Genomic DNA, 23,437 nt, shown 5'->3' with positions numbered 1-23,437 from the left:
CAAAACTCATCAGATAAATTATTTGCAATGAATAATTTGACCAGCTCTATTAGGCTGAAATGTCAGCATTAGCCCGTGTCACAAAGAAGACAGCTAATCAGGTAAGATTATTTGACCGTTCTGCTTAGACAAATCCTAACAGCGAAATGAAGTTCACTGAAACCTAATAATAATAGTCCATGGCAAACTCTTAAACACAAACTCAGGACGTGAACCCCAAACCAATGCTTAGGAATACACTCATCACATCACATTCTGCATAGCAGTGAATGAGCATTGTCTGCTGTTTCCAAGAGATTTTGTGCAGGGTCAATTCAATGTTTTGAAGGAGTCCTTTATTAAATCATGTCTTATATCCCATGAAACACCAGGAGAAATACTGTCTGAGGGGCAGTGCTAGGAGAAAGGAGGCTGGGTGAGCAGGAGACCAATCATGAGGTGGTTCTTCACTCATGTTTCGTCAAGCTATGGAGTGCAGGTGGGGGGAATGGGGAGAGCAGGGAGTCAGAGGCAGCAGAAGGTGGCGTGAGTCAGCTCCCTTCCTAGTTTCTACTGCTGTTATGGCAGCAGTCTGCTTGCACACCTTACCTTGCTAAGCTGGTAACAAATATTGTTCTCAAAAGCCGAAGTCCAAGGAGGCTGAAGGAGGAATGATAGACGGAGGGAAGCAAGCAATCAAGTGGCCACACGTTCCTTCTTACTTCACTTTTCCTCCCTTCACCCTTCCTTCATGAGGCTGCCAGCTCTGCACCCATTCAGCTTCATTCGTATTAGCTCTTTGCCAGTTGTGGCTCAACCTGGCTACTAACAGAAGAAACAGCTGTCTCCTGTTCTTAAGCCTTCCAACAGAAGAAACTGCATATACATCCGTCTCACAACACCGCTGAGCAGTGCACATGGCTGGGACTGTAACCTCTCCCTTTATACCCTTCAGAAAGCATTATGCTCTAGTGGTACTAATGTTTTCTGGTCCCTGCCCCTAAAACTTTCTAGCTGGCCTAAACCAGAGCCAGGACTTTTTGGGCCCTAACCTGGTGGAACTCTCTGGTCGTTTCTGTATGGCCAGAGCAGCGGGGCTGCATTGGCATGGTTCATGCCAATGCAAGCCTCGGGACCGTTCACACGAACAGCCCCATTGACTGCGCAGCTGGCAGAGCAGGCTCCACATGGCCACACAGCTCCCCAAATGCCTCCTTACCTCTTCCTGGCTTCTGTCACTCTGTGGAAGCCAGGGGATATGCCCCCATGGCCAGAGCGACAACTGCAGGGGCAGAGGCCAGGAGGCGTGTCCCCTGGCCTCCACAGAGCAATGGAAGCCAGGAGGAGGTAAGGAGGCGTTTGGGGCCAGTGCGGGGGAAACACCGCCTTCGGACAGCAGCAGGTGGAAGACACCGCTTTGAAAAACCTTGCTCCTCGTTAGATGTATGAATGCAGAGGAAAAATGTACGTGCATTCACTGTAACATGGGAACAGGCTATTGTATCATCAGTTTTGGATATTCCAATTATGACCAAGCTTGACTTAAAAAAAAAAATTAAGACATCTGAGACATCTGTCCAGTCTTAAACAGAATAAAACATTAATAACAAATTATACAAAACCTCAGTGTAAAAATTGTCAGTTATGATTGTCAGTTGAGTATGACTTATATGGTAAATGAGTAGTTTTAAGACAGAAGAAGACCATTACCACCACCACCCCTTTGATTCAAGGGGGGATATATACATTACATCTCAAGACAAACTGATCAAGAATAATTCTCACCTTTTTTGGAACCACTCCTTAAGCTGTCCATGGATGGCTCTTCTGATATCTTTGACAAAGGGTCCCAAATATATGACATTCACCTACATGAGAGAGAATTTATACTATTAATGTTAAAATTGAGGATGTGTGATGCAGAAGCAGCACTATGACTAAGATAAGTAGTAGTAGTAGTAGTAGCAGTAGTAGTAGTAGAAAAAGAAGAAGAGGAGTGTGTATCTATACCCCACCTTTTCTCTCCTGTAAGGTTTCTCAAAGTTCTTCCCCTTCCTCTTCTTACAACAGAAACATTGTGAAATAGGTGGGGCTGAGAGAGTTCTGATGGCCCAAGGTCACCCAGCAAGTGTCATGTGCAGAAGCAGAGAATCACACCTGATTCATGACATCAGATCCAACTCATGACATAACGGGCTGATCTCTTAATTGCTAATGAGGGACTATGGAGGCCTACATATAGCCTACGTAGGCTGTTCCCTATCCTGAATGAAACTTATGAGGAACCTTACAGAGTTAGTGGTTATCATGGTGAAAACTCACGCCCATTAATTATAGTTTTTGATTGCATCAGTGTTATTCTTTTTATCAGCAAACTCCTGTTCCACTATCAGTCAATACTTTTTGTGTATCAAAAAAGCTGCATCATCACCATTTTGTACAAGTATCTCCTTCAATGCAGGAGGATAACATACTATTAGAAGTGCATGTCTTTTTGCTAGGGAAAGTGTTCACTTGCCCTTCTTTCATTTCTTTTCCTTTAAGAAAACATCAAAATAGCAACTTTGACTCTAAGTGGCTAGTTTAAAATTGTGCTCATCCTAAGCCCATCTAAAAGAAATTTGTTGCCATTAAGGAATTCAGTTTTTGAAAGCCGAGGTACATATGCAGCCAAATAGTATCTATCCAAATGTTTGCACTTGTCTATAAAATGCTGGCTCAACATTTAAGCTATCGCTTGTTCGGTAAGAAATCTCCAGTACAAAGTGACACGGCAGGATTATAACCATATTTATACACTTCCAGATAAATCACCTGATAAACTTTTGAGGGTTATTTCAGGAGGAGCTGAAGTGTTCTTTCCTGACCTATTTCTCAAACAGTAATAGCTTTTCTAAGAGGGGATCATGCTTTATTAGGATTAATATTGACTTAAGATGCATTGAAATAGATAGCCATCTTCCTAGAAACATCCTGAGGGGTCTTTCAAATAGTGCTCAGACTGAAAAGTTCTTTCTAGTAGCACTTCTTATTTACTTAATTCAAATACATGTCTGGATGATGTTATCAATGTTTATTAAAATGGCCTCAGTGGCAGGCTCAAGAAACACCACCGGCTTTTTGTGCATGCAAACTTTCACACAGTTATTATAATGAATAGAATGTGCACTTCAGAACGAAGACTGTAAGAAAGAATCTTATTTGTTTGTTTCATACATTCATATCACTTTTTAAAAAATCCAACATCAACGTAGGCTGCAATCCAAGCTTATTGTGATCCACACCGGGGGAAGGGTGCATTTTTGACTTCTGACAATTCTCCCTTTCAGCTGATGCATCCCATGATACTTTCACGCTGTAGGGCCGTGGTGGCGAACCGTTGGCACTCCAGATGTTATGGACTACAATTCCCATCAGCCCCTGCCAGCATGGCCAATTGGCCGTGCTGGCAAGGGCTGATGGGAATTGTAGTCCATAACATCTGGAGTGCCAAAGGTTCACCACCACTGCTGTAGGGCATGAGGACTAGCAGCTTCGAGAATCAAATCATAACCTTTTGCTTTAAAAAAATGCATCAGTAAATGACACAGACAATGATAATAAAATCAAAAGACTGACACCTTGAAATGAATAAACTCAGATTGAAAAGTTTATTTTTTTAAAAAAAGGTCTTCGCATTTTTTATGTTTCATCCAAATAATCACTATTTCTGAAGGCATCCTGCTATACAAGAACCAATTTAAAGTATCAAAAACTGGTTCTTATCAAAGACCAAACACACTTATCTTGCTGGATAAAGGATGGGGAAAGTTACTGCTTACTTCTGTGAACATCTTATCCTGGAAGATGAAACCTGACCGATTCAAAAACAGAAAGTCTATCACATCATGAAAAACTACACAATGAGATACTGCAATCATGAAGGGAGGTTCAGGATCATGTTAGGGCTGTCAAAGAACAAAAGAACACAACCTCTTCTTTGCAAAAATAATTAACTATATACTGCAGAACTACTGAACTAACAGAAAGCAGAGCAGTCTACCTCAGACAAACACAAAGCCGTTTTCACATCCTAAATTGGATAAGAATTTAGTCTTACATGGATATGTTTGATTTTAAGGGCTAAAACAAATAGGATCGCTGGATCATTGGTCTCCACTTGCTTGAAAAAGGTCAACTGTGCACGTTCACATAGAGGTTATACAGGGAGGGGGATTTAACTGTTCACCCAAACTTGATTTTGCTGATCAAAACTGGGCTCCTTGTGATATGTCTTTTCAAAAAACATATTTTATTTTCTTTACTGTGTAATTCAAAGGAGAAGGGCTGAAGCCGCATGACCCCTGTGCTGGTACCAGCACTCACTGCTCTGTGCAAATCGGCACAGACAGACACACAGGCTTTTAGGCCAGAGCAGGAGAGCAGCTCAGTGCCTGAACCCGGAAATTAGGCTAGACACTGTTGCTGCTTTGCCATTCAGGTCTGCACTTGTTCCAGAACATAAGAACAAGCCTGCTGGATCAGACCAGAGTCCATCTAGTCCAGCACTCTGCTACTCGCAGTGGCCCACCAGGTGCCTTTGGGAGCTCAAGTGCAGGATGTGAAAGCAATGGCCTTCTGCTGCTGCTGCTCCTGAGCACCTGGTCTGCTAAGGCATTTGCAATCTGAGATCAAGGAGGATCAAGATTGGTAGCCATAGATCGACTTCTCCTCCATAAATCTGTCCAAGCCCTTTTTAAAGCTATCCAGGTTAATGGCCATCACCACCTCCAGGGGAGGCTTCCAGTGGAGTTTCAGCCCAGGAATACCCTCTTTCAGTGGCACAGACTTACCCATGCAAAATGCATGGTGTATGTCTGCTAAAGGGGGGAGATAAGTGTTTTATCTCTCTCTCCACTGGCACTTGTACCATCAATTTTCCCTTTGGGACCGGTGCTGCAGCACTGTCCCCCAGCCATCGTTCTGTTCCCCTATTGGATTGGACTGTCCAAATATTGGTGACAGCACTGTATAAATTACAGCTGTGCATATGCATACAATTTACCGACTGGACGTAAGAATGTTTGTGCTCTGTGGTAACCTGTTTGGGGTGGAAGAAAATATAGCTTCAATACAGATTTGATGTGTGTGATTGTAACACTAGACACTGTTTTTAAGTCTATTTACCGTATTCTTTGATGTGCCTTTTAGACACATAATCTGTGTGAAGAGGAAGGGAGGTAACACAGTAAAAGCCAAGTCAAAGTCCAGGCTAACCTTGTAGTTATAGTTGCTAAGAACATTCACACTTTAAACATAGTACACTTTTAAACATGCTACCAAAAATAAGCATATTACATATTAACCCATTCTCTTAGGCATGGTAACTGCAAATACTCCATAAGGTAACCATTCATTCAACAGTATGGCTTGGAATGTGGATTACTACTCTGCTCCATCATGTTCTAACCCAGTAAGACGACAGTTCTGGTGAAACGTTGACTCATGGTAGTGACTTCAAGGCATATTTGAAGGAAAAATTTCTCCCTACTGGATATGCCGCAGAAAAACAATGATTAACAGTAACATCTTAATAAGGCATTAGAAAGTACTCATTCTTCCATGTTATTACTAGACTGTTATTACTTCAGATCCCAAACAAAGCATGCATGAAGACCTCTCATAGCCTGCACATATTTGCTCTTTCTGCTGAGGCTGGTGCTGCTATTGCTACCAAAAGATTTATTATAGCCGGAGGTAGGTGCTACATCTGTGACTGCTCTTCTATTCTTGTCCTTCTGTGACTTTACACATGCCAGACTTCACACCTTTAGGCAAACTGCCTGCTGCTTAGAGGTAAAAATATATGGTATAAGGTATTGTATGATTTTAGATAGATTATACATATTATTTCACGTTTATTATTATGTCATTAGCTATTGGCACTAACATGTATTATAATTAAGTGTCTATTGTTTGTCAGATTATTATGTGCACAATTTCTTTTTCCCCTAAATCTTCCAAAATATGCAATATTTGTTTAGATTATTTTTTCATTCTGTTCTCTGTATATTTATATTGATTTTTTTAAAGTGATGACTGGAATATTAATTGAGTTTGACTGCAAATTGTTGCTTCCTCTTCCTCATCATGTTTGAATAAATTATTAAATGTTCTACACATGATTACCTGGAATATGCATGTTGTTCAAAACTTTTATGGACTTTTGAAAAATTCACTTAATGCCTATTATTTTCCTCCAAATAGATCCACAAGTCCATCTATGAGGTATAATCATTTGCAAATATATATCTGCAAAATTCATAGATTATGTCCATATATATATTTGCACTAAACAATTTACTGGGTAATTTTAATTAATAATATAATTACAGTTCAACCCTAAACAGAATTATTCCCTTCTAAGACTACTATCTTAATCTTCAGTGCACTGAGCAATGACTTAACTAACAAGACAATCTAATAAAATGGAAAAAAAACCACAAGTCAGGATCAGGGCACTGATTACTCCAGGTCTGTACCTTAAGACAATTGATGATTTTTTTCAGGAACATAGCAGCGGGGAAAGATCTGCAGGTGGACTGCCTAATAAAGAAACAGAAGATAGCTAGTACTTTCTGAAGACTTATTAGCAAAACTGGATTAGCTCCCTGATTCTTTAAGGGGAAAGAGATCACTATTGGCAAAGAAGCCAGAGCGAAGAGAGTGACTTTTAAGAACCGGAGGATGAGAAACTATCCTGAAGCATTTTCAGGGACTTTCCAACAAGAATATCTCTAAGCAGATAAGCAGAATACAGTTGCAACAGAGTACAGTGGTGAGAATGACTACTTCCAGCTCCCAAAGGGCAAAGAAAACTGCACCCCTAACTACCATCCAATGTTAAAATGTTTATTCTAAGCAGACACAGAAATAGACAAATAGGGGAAGGGAAATATCAGACATTAAATGAAATGTAGTTCTAGCTAATTCTACACTTATATGGATTCTCCTGTCTTCATACCTTCCGTGCAGAAAGCTCAAGCATTACAAGGTTTACATTTTTTATTTTTTAGTACAAAAGAAAAACCAACTCTACCAAACAATAACAATTGCATTCAATAACAATATTACCATTTTCAATTGTAGAAACCAAAAATAACTATTTGTTCCTAACCACCTAACCTAAACAAGGTTTACATTTGAAAACTTATTAAGACCTCCTTCTCACTAGTCCTTATTTTAGGGTTTCCATCAATAAGAGAGGGGTCTTCAATCAATCAGAAAGATGAGAGCTCTACATAAGTGTTCCCTTCAGAAACGTGCATGTCAATGAACTGTTTCTCTGTGCTAATGTGGGCTTTGCATGCAGCATTTGGGGGACTGTATATAGAACAAGGAAAAGATGCAGTGGGTAAACTATAAAGGGCTCCTGGGTAGGTGTACAAGATGCACCAGACAGGGATAAATTTCTCTGCAATCTGCCATCAAGGGTGGACGGGTTGTGCTCCATGGAAATCATGACAGATTACTTGACAGCCTCTTAAATGTCAGGTTCTTGAGATTTGGAAGGACTGCCCCATCTTGCTTTTCTTGCAGCTGAACAGCAAAAGAATAGTGATTCACAATATGACGATTTTGTCCCAAATGTGTACATGTGCCCTGAAAGTCAAAAGGGTGGATATGGTAGCCCTGTGCAGCATATCTTGGTAAAAATAAACAGAGAAATAAACACAATATTATGGGTGAAGTCTACTGCAAACCAACATACAAAGTAGGAGATGAAGACACTGTTTCCCTGAAACAAATTACAAATGCACATTCAATATTCAAACTACTGTTATAGTAACTGCAGCCAGCTATAGGGTTAGTAAGCAGAGAAGCAGGGGTTGGCCAAGCATAGGTAAAAATAAGAAACTTCAGCTTCTGATATTATTATTTTTCAGAAAACAAACATACAATTGACAACATTAAAATCATAGAACTGGATCTAAATCTCTGTGCTGGAAATTTTTGGATTGTCGCAGGAAAAATCAAGCATGTCAAAGTCATGAGTAGAATTTTCTGAAGGGCATAGTGTGGTGTGCAAAATATCGTCAAATCACAACTGATACATGGTGACCCCACAGGATTTTCCAATCAAGAAATCTTCAGAGATGGTTTGCCATTGCCTGCCTCGGTGTTGGCTATGAGAGAATTGTGACTGGCCCAAGATCACCAAGGAGGCTTCATGTGGAGAAGCGGAGAATCGAACCTGGTTCTCCAGATTAAAGTCTGCTGCTCTTAACCACTACAGCATGCTGGTATAGTAGATGCCGTAAAATGTTTAACAAAAATTACAGTCCTAGTTGAAGTGTGGTGACTATGGAACATTACTGCAGGAATATGTTGCAGAAGAGAAAAAGGAAGTGCTCAGTGAGCAACCAAAGAAATGGAATGGAATAATTTTTTTCCACGAAGCTGAATTCTATAGCACTATGAGACACTGATGGATCAATTCATGGAAGAAATTATTCACTTACTTACCAAAAGCAAATGCCTTAAACAGAATACTGGCTGATGGAATACAGGTCTATACTTTCAAATAAAGAAATGCAAATATACTCATCCATTCATTCTCTCATACTTTCACAGATACTTGAGATGCAAAATTATTCCTTCCTGTTTACAAATAAATGAGATGGCATATGCCTCACCACTCAGAAGACTTTCCACTGCCTAAGGAAGCTTCTTCCAACTGAAGAAGCTACAGAGATGTATTATTACTAGAAAATGTGTTGCCAAAGGAGTAAAAACTTTTTTCAGGATTTTTTGTTGCTGTTGTTGGGGGAAAAAAACAGAAATTGGGAGGAGGGATTGAAATATATACTATATGTTTTTCCTCATATACCGTATATACTCGCGTACAAGCCGAGTTTTTCAGCCCTGTTGTAAGGCTGAAAAATGCCCCCTCGGCTTATACACGAGTCACCACTTACCAGCAATCACAAGCCGCTTGTTGCTGCCCTCCCTTGAGGGCGAAGGGGGAAGCCCCGCAGCCGGAGGGCTCTTCAGGCCTCTGCTGAGGCTGGGGGCGTGGCCTGGGACAACCTCCGTGCGGCTGCACAAGCCGCTTGTTGATGCCCTCAGAGTTCCTTTATTGATAACAGCTAGTACTTGGCTTTCAGAAAGCTAGTTCTGCTGAACTATGAAAATACATTCAGTCAGGTAGCATACATGATCCAAAGTACAACTCACTAGCATAAATTCATTGTAAGCCTTTTTTTTCTGGTGAGAAAATTAACATTGCCCACTGCTGTTGAACACATAAAATATTTCAGAAGTTAAATGTTCCAGGTTGGGTAAGGCAAAATACTTTGTTTGTTTGTTTGTTTTAAAACAAGGAGGTTGCTGAACTATTGTTCAATCCAAAATATGATGCTTTCTTTACAGTTTTAAATAAACAATGAAAATAAATGGTCATCGATGCTCCTGAACCTTTTGAAAAATACTGCAAACATATACTACTTTAAGACAATTAGACTGCACACTACTAGGGGAAAAACTGCAAATCATAGTGACATGTATCAACTGGGAGACCACCATGGTACCCACACTGAGAGAATTCTGTTTGTTCTTTTAAAAAAAACCACTCCAATCAATAGTACTACAAATATGTTTGCTCTTGGCATGGTCACTCACACTGAGAAAGGTTAGGGATACAAGGCCAGATAAAAGGCTCAACACCTCTGGCATAAAGTGTGATAAGGTAAAGAGCATCCGACAGCATGATATATGATTAAAAGAGGATAGAGTTGTGTCTAGCGAAAAGCTGTGCTGGAGCCACCAAAAGGTGGAAAATAAATCTGCAGCCCTGCTATCAAGTAAATGCTTTGCTTCTTTGCTAAAGGTTTTGATCACTGCTTTTGTGCATTCTTCCAAAGGTTTTCTTTGCTAAGTACACACTTAGCTTCTGGTGTCTCACACATACTCCCCCACGCGTTCAATCACACAGTTATAGATCTGGTACAGACAGACATACAATCTGAGAGTCACTTAAGGTTTATAAACAGATTACTGGGAGTACAGACACGGGCTGAGGGCATATCTACAGCAATGCACACAATTTACGTTCATGAACCGGCTGGAAGCAATGCTTGATTGTGCTGCAGCAGGGATGAGATTTAAAAGAAAGAATATGTAGACCAGACTGAAGAGGAAGCAGATTGCAACAGAATCTAGACAACATGTAGGGTTTAGAATCTCCAGGAGGGTCTGGAGATCTCCTGGAATTACAACTGATTCCCAGATTACAGAGATCAGTTCCCTAGAGAAAATGGACTCCCTGGCTAAGGTCTTTTTCCTGACCAAACGCCCCCCCCCTCCCCCGGGTGCACCTCCAAATCTCCAGGAATTTCCCAGCCTAGTGTGGCAATCCTACCAACTGGTAGGCTGTTTAGACAGACAGAGGCATGCAACAGAAACTGTGAACAGAAGTCAGAAGCTCTAAGCGTTATCATCTCCAGCATATGAATTATGACAAGAGACAGGACTTCAATTTGCATAGTTTACCCCACTGCAGACAGAACCTCTAGAACTGTGTGGCCAGTTTGTGTAAACACCGACAGCAACAGGCCCTGTCCAGATCACCAGCTTATTGAAACCTTTGTGATGGCAAATATACTACTGTATTCAGTAAAACTAGTTAGCTGGTATGCCTCACTGGTCATCAAACTGGAATACAGATTGTTTGCATCCCTCTAGATTCATGATTCAGTACTGAAGAAACAGACAGCGCCAGCTTTTTTATATACCTAATTTTGCTGTATGCCAATTATTCATACCAAAGGAGGATCAATACTAATACTATATCTTACATCCCTCTAGGCTCCCTCTTTCATTTCTACAAATTGGAGGATAATAGATGTAATGATAAGAATACATTTCAGTTTTACCAAGATTGTGGAGGTGGGGAGGGTAGTGGTGGTAAACAACAGACAACTGAGTTCAAATGTTCTTTCAATAGTAGAAGTGTACCATGACACTCTACTGTTTATCATTAATTCTGGGTTGTGGCTGAATGCATGAAGGACTAAATGTCAGTCCTGGCCCCTTAGTGTGGTAGGTCACAGAAAGATCTCCAGAGAGCAAAATATGCTTAAAAAACTGACAAGCCAAAATGGCTGGCCACATGGAAATTCTGCCCCCGCATTGTGTAATGGTTAAAGTGAGATGCAGGTTCAAATCCCCATTCTACCATAAAAAGACTCTGGGTGACTTTAGGTCCGTTGTTCTCTCTTACAATGCACTGCCACTCACACAGTTAGGAGTTCGAGCCCCCTGTGGGTCAGATATCCTGGCAGCTGGCTCATGGTCAACTCAGCCATCCATCCATTTCTTGATCGGTAAATGAGTACCTAGCTCATAGCTAGGGGGTAAAGAGTAGCCAGGGAAAACAATGGCAAACTACCCAACAAAAGAGGCTTGCCTATAAAATCACTGCTTGCAGTGGTACCCCAGGGTCAGACACGACTGAAGGGGAAACTTTACCTTTTAATCTATCTTACAATGACCTTCAGAGGTGATATGAAGGTGAAGTGAAATGAAATGAAGGGGAAATGATGCTGCAGGATACTTTTGGTTTCCATTAGAAAGAAAAGCTGAGAGTGAACAAATAAAAAAACAAATAATAATCAAATGTGATAACTAGAAAACAGGAACTCAAGATGGTAAAATGAAGGAGATAACTGGAAGAACTGAAAATGAAAATGATTAGTAAATCTCAAGCTAATGTTAAACATGAATAAGTCCACGATACCCTGGTGACCAAATTTGTTGAGACCTGTTTGACAGGCCACAGTACGTCCTATGATGACTAAGTTGACTAAGACTGTGGATTGTTGTTTCTTCTCTGTTCATTATACCTGAAACTGCTATCTTTGGCCAGCCCTTTCCCGCCCTGTAAAATCATACACCGCATCCTTCTGTGTTAAGAAAAGATTTGTTTAACACTCACAAAGAAATTAACTTTGGTATTATGAAACAAATTGCTGAAGAAACTATATTCTCTGCTAACCAATTTGCTAACACAACTATGTTGTTGATATGCCACTGGAAATCCTTTACTTTTATAGAAATCTTCAGTGGATCCAAAATATTGGCACCTCCTGGTTTAGATAAGAAGATACCTGTATCCAATAAAAGTTATAATATCACTGGATATTAATTGATAGGGTAGTTATAAACATTAGAGAGCCACTGACATGAGACAATATTATCAAGATTTCCAACAATGTACCTAGACTATAAATTGAATTTATGGGGCGTTGGCTTGAACCTTGTAGGAAAAAAATCTTCTTCCTCAACAAGCAGTCATCATTTCAGATTTGGCAAAAATATGAACATGGTACTAGCAGAGAAAGAGGACAATAAAAGTTGTGTTCCTGTTCAGGATTCATTGGTTGTTCTTTGATACTGTCACTTCTTCTATCACACTCCACTGAGGGGCAGTGGTGATTCCCATACTCACACAGGGAGAGCTCCACTTTTCTCCCATAGTTTTGTGCGTGTATAGCTTTACAGTCCAAAAGAGTATTTTCCAGACTAGTCAAGTTCATAAGCTATTGTCTACAGACTGACCCTCAAAGGTGGATTAGCTAAATAAATGGAAACGATGCAAAAGCTAGGTGTGTTGCAACAGTAATATCAGCATTGTTCTTTTCAGGCTATAAAGTGCAGGTATAGGTGCCCATCTTATTTAGTGAGCTCCTTCTGATACAGTGATGATGCTCTTTGGAGTCAGCTCTTCCGTCCTACAAACACAGTCTCTGGGACAGTTAATAGCTTAATTTTGAGTAGGTTCTTACATCATAGTGATCACAACTAGCACTGATTTCAGCATGTGGTAAAGGATTTGCTTATACAATTCAGCCATAAAATTTAAGATAAACAGTATCATGCTGTTCACCACAACAGATCTGAGTAAATACTGGGAAACTGTCTTTTCATTATAAATCATAAGAGTGGAGTGTACCAAAGTATTCCGCCCAAGAAATGGATTGAAGATTTCCAACAATGTACCTAGACTATAAATAAAATGACAAATGAGTCTCCAGATAAACCTACAATATTAATCAGGCAGTTCAGGAAATAAAGGAAGAGTGTTCTGATGCTAACGTTGCAGCCAGTAATAAATGGATATGAGAGAACACTTACTGTGCTTGTTCTTGTAACATTAAAATCAATGTTCAGGCAGCAATAAATATAAAATAAAGCTATAAGAAAAGCGAGAAAAGTTTGAGGATCTTAAATTCAGCGCAGATTAGTGAGTGTCAACCAGTCTTCTTCATTTCTTTCCTCAACCCCAACAAAACCACTCCAGAAAAAGCTTTTTCAACAGATGCCGAGAAATTAGAGATGCTGCAAACATTGGGGGGGGGGGGGGAGAGACTGAAAACTGTACATTTATAACCAATTGGGTGAAATGCTTACATTCCAGAGTATCTTAAAGACTTATTAATTTACTTACCCCCTTCTATTGGCTTTTCAGGAGTTTGTTTCCTAGGGCTTTTAGATGGAAGTGCTGTTGAATTTCACTGAGTAAGTGAGAAGATGCTTGACATTCACTTATTTCTGTTATTAAGTAAATAGTTGTGGGGCTGGTTCTGGTGAGTTTTCCGGGCTGTGTGGCCGTGGTCTGGTGGATCTTGTTCCTAACATTATGCCTGCATCTGTGGCTGGCATCTTCAGAGGTGTCTGTTAACACACTTCCTTCTGTGATACACCTCTGAAGATGCCAGCCACAGATGCAGGTGAAACATTAGGAACAAGATCCACCAGACCACAGCTACACAGCCCAGAAAACCCACCAGAACAAGTTGAATCTGGCCGTGAAAGCCTTCAACAATAAGTTGTGGGGCTATTGTTACAGCCATTATGGTAATATTAAGAGCTCCATGGTGCAGAGTGGCAAGCTGCAGTACTGCAGTCAAAACTCTGCTCACAACCTGAATTCAATCCTGACAGGTAGCCAGCTCAAGGTTGATTCAGCTTTCCATCCTTCCAAGGACAGTAAAATATGTACCCAACTTGCTGGGGGTAAAGTGTAGATCACTGAGGAAGGCAATTGAAAACCACCACGTAAACAGAGGCCCATATAAATGGAACACTTACCTCAGGGCTTGTCATGCTTCCCTCCTCCTGCTGTGGCTGACAGTTCATCAGAGGAAGACTTGCCTGAGCCACACAGAGCCATGCCAGTGGTGTCAGCAGAAGAGGAGAAATTACAGCTTCCCAGTTCAGGGCTTATCAGTAATACCAGGAAGGATGATAGCTCTAATGACTCCTTAGATGTAATACAGTGTTGCAGCGAGAGACTGAGGGTGGCCTTGAGAGAGAGGTGGTGTTCTGCTTGCTTGCAAGACTGGAATGGGTTGGAGTCTTTGCAGAAGCCTTCTCAAGCAAGCAGCCCAGGAGAATATAATGAGCTTCAGTAAAGAGCAACAGGTGTGGATGCAATGTGCGAGTTTCTTGGAAACTCCTGCATGCCACTGCTCTGACTGTTTTGGATCTTGCTTCAACCTTGGACTGGCTTTCCACGACCTCGCTTCTCAGCTACTCTCTCCTGGTTTGTCTATACCAGGGGTAGGGAACCTGCGGCTCTCCAGATGTTCAGGAACTACAATTCCCATCAACCTCTGTCAGCATGGCCAATTGGCCATGCTGACGAAACTGATGAAACAACAACCTAAACATCTGGAGACCAATACCGTGCTACTTGACTCAATGGACAGTCTGACTGTTTCCTGGACTTTCCTCTGGCTTGCTATGTTGTATTAAGACCTAACAGTGAACTGACTGACCTTGTGTCAGGGTGACTCCCCGCCTCAGAAGCCTCCTCAATGCTGGTGCTGCCATAGCAGCACACTCACCCTGCCCTGCCAGTGTAACCCCCATGCTCAGAATGGGTTGACCCAGAAAGGGGTGGAGACTCAAAGCAGCAGGAGGCTGCAGAGCTCATGTAGTTTGGAGGACACAAGGCTACCAGACTCAGACCTTGATTTGTATAAGCCCTTAACACCTTAAGGGTTTTTGTGGTTGTAATGGGTGAGAGTTCTCCTGGAAACCTTCATCACGTTGAATCCTGTTCAGCAAGCCCTTGGAGTCTTCAGGAGCCAACCCACTTGCAAAGAAGAATTGGACTTGGCAATATCAGTAGACTGTAAATATAAGGACTTGAAAATACAACTTAACAGGACTGTAATGTGTTAAATGTTAAAAGTGTTATTTGTTAAGAAAGTAAACCATTTTGTTTTTTTTTTGTTTTTTTATTTTTTTATTTTTATTATTTCGGCTTTTATACCGCCCGATCCCCGAAGGGGATTTAGTTTCTTTGCAACTCCATCCAAGTACTGCCCCACAGAACTCACAAGCTGAGGTTATACCAGCACAGGGCTTTTCAATATTGTGGGCTTGTAGTGGGGTCTCCTCTCTGTTCACATGTGAGAAGGCACTCACTCCTGTCATGCAGTTTTTCTGTACAGAACTCTCTCGGACCTCTGCTTCTCCTGGCTTTCTTAATTCTACCCATCAACTCAGCCTTAAAGGCATAGACCTCATCATACCTGATTTGGCTGGATTTGTAAAAGCTTTTAAATCACTGTTATGTCAATACTTCTGTTAATGCAGTTATATCGATATAGTAGCCCTTCCCAAAAATAGTCGTCCCCCCCGGCAAATGAAAGAGGCAAAGCAATTCCCTAAATCACAACACTGTCGAAGAAGGGGACCATGTCTATATATGATATTCTCTTCCCCTCCCCTCCACATACATATACGCTTCCTACTATTGCTGCTCCTGCAGGAGGAGAGGCTTCTTTTAAAACAGTTATTTGAAAAAGTTTTTAAAAGCCCTCCCAGTCATTGGGGAGGGAAAAGTAAAGCAGGGGAGCGGGGTGAAACCAAAAAGAGACCCTTCTTGTACTTTTCCTTGGAAAAGCCAACTTTCTCTGCTTATTATACTGAGATAGCGATATCTTGATATGAGCATTCAGAGAAGGACCAGGCAACATGGAAGGGGGATGAGGCAGAAGGTGTGGATAGTAGTTCGAGGGAGTGGGAAGGGTGGAGTTAGTTTGGCTAGCCATGGACGGAGCAAACATGTCCGGGGCAAATCTGTGCTCACTGCCAAATCTGCCCAATCTGGTGGCAAAACAAATTTAAAATTCTATTGGAAGTGGTCGTGCTTGCCGCAGAGAGAATGGAAAGTGAAAGCAGGACTTGAGGGAACATATCTGTATAAAAAATCTTGCCGGGTCAGACATTCACTGCCATTGCACATCAAAATCCTTGGGTATAATTGGCTGTAGTCTGCCTAGTAAATGTTGTAATGTGATGTCACCCCACGGGTCAGTATTGACCCAGCACTTGCACAGGGGACTACCCTTATCTATATGGTGATATTGGCTTTTCCATGTTTGCATTGTGATGTGCATTTCTTTATAAGCTTCCTTGGACCTTGTTTCAGGGGGGCAGGAGAATAGGATACAAATAGGATAAATAACTATGTACTTACTCATTTTATTTGCACAGTCACTCCTTGAACTTTTATGGCAGAACTGTCAATTGAATTTATACCTCCACAACAGAATTAGACATGGCACAGCATTGAATGAGAAGCTTTGACAAAGACAGAACTGCAAAAAACCCAGATCTGTAATTTGATTGAATCTGGCACAGTACCATCAAGAACTAGGAGCTTCTACAATGCAATAGATACTGGGAATGTATTTAAGAGACCACTAAATTGTAGTGATGAAGTTGAGCTGAACAATATGTTCGAGTTCTAATCAGGCATTCAACCAACAATACACAGTCTTACAGCAGTTCAGTCTGTTCAAGTCACTAATCAATGCCAGCATGATTCAGAAACAGGAGAGACCTCTATGACCCACTATGTCTCTAGCTCAGTGGTTATCTGTTATACCAATCCCTGGTATAACCAAAAGAATCAGCCTTAAATTTTATATTGTAGACTTTCCTACACTACCTTATTTAGTTTCAACTTCTGTGTTGTTAGTGATGTGATCTGCCAGGACCTGCTATATCTAGGAGGTTTATAATATTTTTATCTGCTGATTTCCATTGTGAAACTCATATAGCAAAATGAAAATATTGTTAAATGTAATTTAGAAAGTAAACATAAAAATCAAAATAGATGGTTCATTACTGCTTGAAAATATACCAGTCAAATCCCTAGACAAATACACTATCATAGTTTTATATTTTAATGCATTGGTAAAAAAGACCAATGTAATATAATGAGGCTGTCCTTGGATATACACACATACTTACTGTGTTCATTTGGGGTGAGGTGGACCTTGTTTTGGGGGTTTAATTTTATAATGTTTATATTGTCATGTTTTAATTTGGTACTTATTGGTATGTTTTATTATTTTGATTTTATTGTGAGCCATTGATGACAGCAATCCATTTCTGTTTTTCTAAAGACTAAATCTGCCTGAGCAATTTGATTCCAAATAATAAAGAAGCAGAGTGAAGGGATTTTCAGATTTTACCCCGCCTTATACAAAAATTTTATTGTATAAAGTGGGGTAAAATTTGTTGTTGTTGTTGTTGTTGTTGTTGTTGTTGTAGATTTCACAGCTGCCAAATCTTTAGCTGGTTGTTGGCCTTCATTACAATTCGAGCCTCACCCAGAGGCCTAGGAAGTTGTAATGTATCGGCGTAGTATTCGTGCAGATCCCAGCAGGGCTGCCTTCTGAATTTGACATATGTTAATTTTGTCAATTCGAAGATGTTTCAAGTGCTGCCCTAGTGTTTTTGGGATGGCCCCCAGAGTGCCGATTACCACTGGGACGACCTCCTCCTCCTCCTCCTCCTCCTCCATATTATTATTATTATTATTATTATTATTATTATTATTATTATTATTATTATTATTATTGTTGTTGTTGTTGTTGTTGTTGTTGTTGTTGTTGTTGTTGTTGTTGTTGTTGTTGTTGTTATTAGGAATGAATACTAATACTGATTGCCTGAAGGCAGAATAGATGCACAATGATCTTATCATACACACTCTGAATATGATAATGCAATCATACCTACACTTGTGAAATATTTCCTGAGAAATATTTATCAAAATGAAAATACAATCAATAACATAGTATCATATATTGTACAGTAAGATATCTGCTTTTATGACAGGGAAAATCCGTTTGTACTTTTTAAGGAACATCTTTGATATCACCTCAAAGTGTGCACATGGATTAAAAATAATCAGAATCAAACAAATCCACACATGGTTTAAAAGGATTACAGTCTGAAACTGTCACGAATAGTGTGATGAATTTTATATAATTTTCTCTTTCCATTGCATAATAAAGCGAAGCTGATGTTTCAAACCATACATGGCAATTTTAGACTCTGGAAAATGAATGGTTCTGTGGCAAACAGTCCATGTCTTTTGCTTACAGTTGACTAATTGCTATTTCAAATTCTCTTCTTCGAACAATAAAAAAGTGTTTTTAGTCCAAGCTAATTAAGAACTTCCAATGTTCTCTGTATGTCTTTCTTCATAACAAGAGACATTGATGACAGCAATCCATTTCTGTTTTTCTAAAGGCTAAATCTGCCTGAGTGATTTGATTCCAAATAATAAAGAAACAGAGTGAAGGGGTTATCAGATACTGGAATGCTTCACTGCAGCTAATGTTACCATCACACCCACAAGTATGGCTCAGGACACTAACAGCACAATCCAAAGAAGGGTTGAAAGCAGCATGACGCTGGTATAAATGCCCCTTGTGCCAGTGTAAGAGGCATTTACAATGGCTGTACAGCACATATGCCAGTATGGGCAGAGGAATGGGAGTGTGACAAAAGGATTGGCACTGCAGCCAACCTAGTGGATCACACCAGTTCCAAAGGGGGAATCCTTAGGGGTGGGATTGATATTAGTCAGCTCCCTAAGCCTTTTCAAGCTGGGAACATCCACTTTTTCCAGCGCAAAGATGCCAGGAAAAAAACATAGAGCTGCATTACCCAACTGTGAAAAGGCTGCCCCATTGGTGCAGCCCTGCCTGCAAAGTCACAGTCAGCTCTGGAACATACGTTGAACACCAGCAGATAAGGTGTATGGCTTGAGATGCTGTCTGACAGCTACCACACAGGAGAACTTAGCATTAACACAGAAAACTGTTGAAGGGAGGGAAAGAACTTTGCATTGAGGTGCTGACTCAGTCCACAACAGCCTCCTGGGAGACTAAAGTCCACACCCCGTATGGCCAAGTTCTCCCCCCAAATTTACTTTGAGGCTGAGCTTTCAGCAATCAGGAGCCAGAAAGCTAACAGACAGGGAGACACTTCCCCCACAGCAAGCTCCCTTCCCATCCTTGCCTGGCTTCACCCAAGGTCACCCAGTAGTCAGTCGCAAGCATGTGGGCAGGGCAGGAGGGGTGAATGGTTGCCCCCGAGCATCAAGGCCAAGGCAGGCCCAGAGGATGGGTGGGGGATGCTGGTGAGCCTGAGTTGTGTGGGGGGAGGTCAAGAACATGACCACCACAACTACCTCCCCCCAGCTCAAATCAAGTTTCTGTATCCGACTGTGTGATCTTGTTCAGGGGAGGGCACCTCTGCTGATGGAGCAGTGGAAAAGAGAAGGAGCTGGAGTTAGAGGTGGGTAAAACAGAGAAGGTCTTGGCAAGTTGCAGGCTGCTTGAGCGTGCATGCAACCCCACTCCTCAGTTGTCCAGAAGTCACAAGGGAATAGTGGATTGTGTGCACTCCAACCAAAGGGAAGGTCCCTTTTTTATAGGAAGGAGTTAGGCATCAACAGTTCTAAGGGCTGGCCCCTGACCAATTAAGATTTTTCCCCTCCCACTTTCCCCTCTTGCCTATGCTGATCAACTGGCAAGGAAGGTCTGGCATAGCCTGAATAGCTGGGGTGGCCAGTATTGGCGGAGTGGCATAAAACAGCCCATGCTAACACCTGGTCTGGCCACCCAGATTGGGGGAGTAACCCAGAAGGTTGGTCCAATCACCCATTGTGGGAAGAGCACCAGGCTGGGGGCCAGTGACATAGGTATAGATTTTAATGGGGTAGGTTACGGGGGCGGGCCATGACCCCACCCTCCCCTGGGATGTGGCCATGCCTCCCCAGCCCCAGCCCTAGTGCTTATAAAAGCAGCTCTCCAAGGCCAGGGATGGCAGACTCCCCTGCCCCTCCCCCCACCAGCTGGGCTCCCAGCCGGCAGCCAGCAATCCCTTCTGCCCTCCCCTCCAGGCAGAGGTGTAGCTAGGAAAAATGGAGTCTGATGCAAAATCTAAGTTTCCCCCCCCCCCCCCCGGGCAGCCACTGTGATGCTGGAATCCACCCCCAAACAGTATCACTTTAAAGGGAGAATGTGAGGTCCCCAGTTTAAATATTGAAAGTGATGCTGTTTTAGGGTGGGGGATAATCCACCCCAAAACAGCATCACTTGCAATGATGATTAAATTACGGACCCCAGATTCTTATTTTAAATCCACTTTAAAAGGAGAATCTGGGGTCTCCAGTTAAAACAACATTGAAAGTGATGCTGTTTTGGGGTGGATTATCCCCCACCCTGAAACAGCATCACTTTCAATATTTAAACTGGGGACCTCACATTCTCCCTTTAAATCCATGCCAAAGGGGGTGAATTTAAAAGGAGAATCTGGGGAAATTTGGGGGGGTGCCTGCTGTCAGGGGTGCAATTGTTAAGCTAGTAGCACCAAAATTTCCAGGTATCTTTAGGATACTCTCCTGATGATGCTACCCAGGTTTGGTGAAGTTTGGTTCAGGGGGTCCACAATTATGGACCCTCAAAGGTGTAGCCCCCATCTTCTATTAGCTCCCATTCGAAACAATGGGGGATGGGGGCATTCCCTTTGGGAGTCCATAACTTTGGACTACCCTGAACCAAACCTCACCAAACCTGGGTGGTATCATCAGGAGAGCCTCCCAACAAACCCCTGCAAATGTGGTGCTCCTAGACTAAAGCCTGCACCCCCTGCAGGCCAAAAACTGAAAAAAACACTAAAAATACAAAAAACCATAAACAGGGAGGAGCTTTGGACATGTAATGGGGAGTTTAAACCCAGGGGAAAAAAACCCCGGCCCCATTACCTACGTCCTTGCTGGGGCCCCAGTGTATGTTTAAGCTGCCCATTCCCACATTGGAGCTTAGTGTAATCTGAGCTCGAAAGATCTCAAGAGATGTGCAAAAAAAGAGAAAAAATGTGCAATTCACAGGACCATTGTGGGCTGCTGGTGGCTTTGCAATGTTTATGAATGGTGTGTTGGGTTGTCATCTAGCAACCTATCCAGATACAGTGATGATCCAGAGAACTCTTGTGAGAAGCAGGAATTCAAAATTGTTCCCTTGTCAGGGAACATATGTGAATGCCAGAAGACTCAGCATTCCACTGACATGGGCACACCCACAACATCTAGGGGGGTTGCCAGCAGTGCAGGTGGAGAGAGGGAGCTGCCTATGAGTGCCTGGAAGACCCCTTCCCCAGAAGTGTGCTCCCCATATCAATGCAAATCTTTTCTGGGTTGAATGCCATGCAATGGGACAAGTCCCTTCCTGGGGGAATAGCTATCATGGGATGCCCCTGTTTGTGGTATCATTTCCACATCTTAGGTTCTGAACTGTCCCCTGACCTTCTCCTCATCACTTTCAAGAGGTGGGAGTCAGATGGTGGTTTGGAGCTCATTTACCTCCCATCCCTCCTGGCCCCTGGGTTGATTTTACAGGCTCTTTCCTTCCCCATCACTCTGACCCGCCCCCCCCCCCCCCGCCCCAAGGATGGCAGGCAATCTGTTTGTCAAGGTCCCTCCCCCCCGCCACCGGCAAACACCAGTTCTACACCAGTTGGAAGTTTCTAACCCATTTTCAAGGGCACCCCACATTCAGCACATTGCAGTAGTCTAATTTAGACGTAAACAAGGTAAGCATCACAGTAACCAAACCTTTTCTTCCTAGAAAATGCCATAGCTGGTTAGTCATCCAAAACTGCTAAGCAGCAATCCTGGCCACAACCCCAGCCGATATATAGTAACATTCACAATAATTGGAATCTTGGAATTCGACACCTGCCCTATCAGACTTTCCTCCTTAGCAATCAACCATCTGTCTCTATACTGCCTTACTTCTTTGTGACACTACAAGGTAAGCCAATGGCAGTCAGCAGACTTATGATTCTTCTCCCTTCCAACCCCTATTACACCAACACAATATTTCAGCAATCTGATGATTGGCAACAAAGCTGTAATCTAAATTCTTAAATTATCTGCAAAGCATTCCAAACAAGAACAAGAACTTCTGTACTTGCATCTCATTAAAATAACCCAAAAGACCAAATATATGCACGAAAACCTCCTTTACATAAAATCACAACACGTTTTAAGACTAACTTTCAAAGCACTGCCATTAGCAAGTAACATGATTTTTCTCCCCCACATGAGAATTATAAATGATACCTCACAAATGTTTCTATTTTGTGTAAGTAAAATTTCTTAATATTTAATTTATAAATTAATTCCCACAAGGATTCATAATAAATGTTTGAAGGCGACAGTCAAAAATGCAACCAAGTATAATGCATTCTGGATATTAGTAGGCCTCATTTTAAAATCATCAAGAGAAAGAAAAAGAAAAACGACTTTGTGAAATTTTCTAATTGGTCTCAAGGGAAACACTAAGTACATCAACAATCATCTCCACTCAGATACCCAAAATATTAAAAGCAAAATTCTGCAGTCTTTTCTAGTTAATTTTTGCAATGTCAGGTTTTGTTCCTACTTTTTAAGCATGAACCCTCACAGTCTTAAAGAGTGACTAAAAAAGAACTCTGCAATTAAAAACATCAATTTTCTCTTTCTTATGTAGCAACTAACTCACTGACATTTGTTAGTACAGTGTTAATACAGACATTTTTGTATTCAGCTTGACTGTGCTATATTTCATTTCAACAGTGAAGCAAGATGAATGTTCTTTAAGGTAACAGAGCATTTATACAAATGTTTTGTCAGACATTTCTCTGGTGATTTCAAATAATATAGAGTATGCAGGTGTGAACACAGTATGCTTGTTCATACAAGGTACTTCTCAAGATACTTATCATACTCTGCCAGGATTGTCTAGTTTACATGAATGAAAAGCTTATAAACTGGACAGCTTTGTGGCAAAGTGTTTAGTCTAGCAGAAACCAGGGAACTGGTGACAGATAATATTATATATTTCACTGGAAATTTAGCGAGTAAATGTGTACTGATGGCTTGACAGGGTTTGAAAGGACATATTAACAGGGTTGTCCTAGAAATGGAAATTTAATTAGCATCTTGGTTTTTATAGAGGTGATCCCTGGATTTGTGCCATTTATTGGTAGTTACTATTGCTGTTAAAAACCTGTTTTAATTTAGGGAGCTGTTAGCATGGCCTTCGTCCCCTTCCTTATG

The 23,437-nt window shown here is 41.4% G+C and overlaps 1 protein-coding gene across 5 annotated transcripts in view; it reads right to left on the bottom strand.

Moving 5' to 3' along the window:
* Positions 1-23,437, bottom strand: part of LOC125428294 (contactin-4) — a 679,975-nt gene that overhangs the window by 458,551 nt on the left and 197,987 nt on the right. For 4 of the 5 annotated variants that reach the window (XM_048488126.1, XM_048488125.1, XM_048488131.1 and 1 more), the window contains one exon: positions 1,765-1,847. The exons of the other annotated variant lie outside the window; for it this stretch is intronic. The gene's annotated coding sequence lies outside the window, so the exon portion shown is untranslated. The remainder of the gene's footprint in view (positions 1-1,764; positions 1,848-23,437) is intronic. 5 annotated transcript variants of the gene reach the window in all.

Source organism: Sphaerodactylus townsendi, linkage group LG03 (assembly GCF_021028975.2).
Source record: "Sphaerodactylus townsendi isolate TG3544 linkage group LG03, MPM_Stown_v2.3, whole genome shotgun sequence".
In the NCBI taxonomy this organism is placed as follows: Eukaryota; Metazoa; Chordata; class Lepidosauria; order Squamata; family Sphaerodactylidae; genus Sphaerodactylus; species Sphaerodactylus townsendi.
The sequence above is the reverse complement of the archived record's forward strand: the minus strand, read 5'-3'. Positions and strand labels throughout refer to the sequence as shown.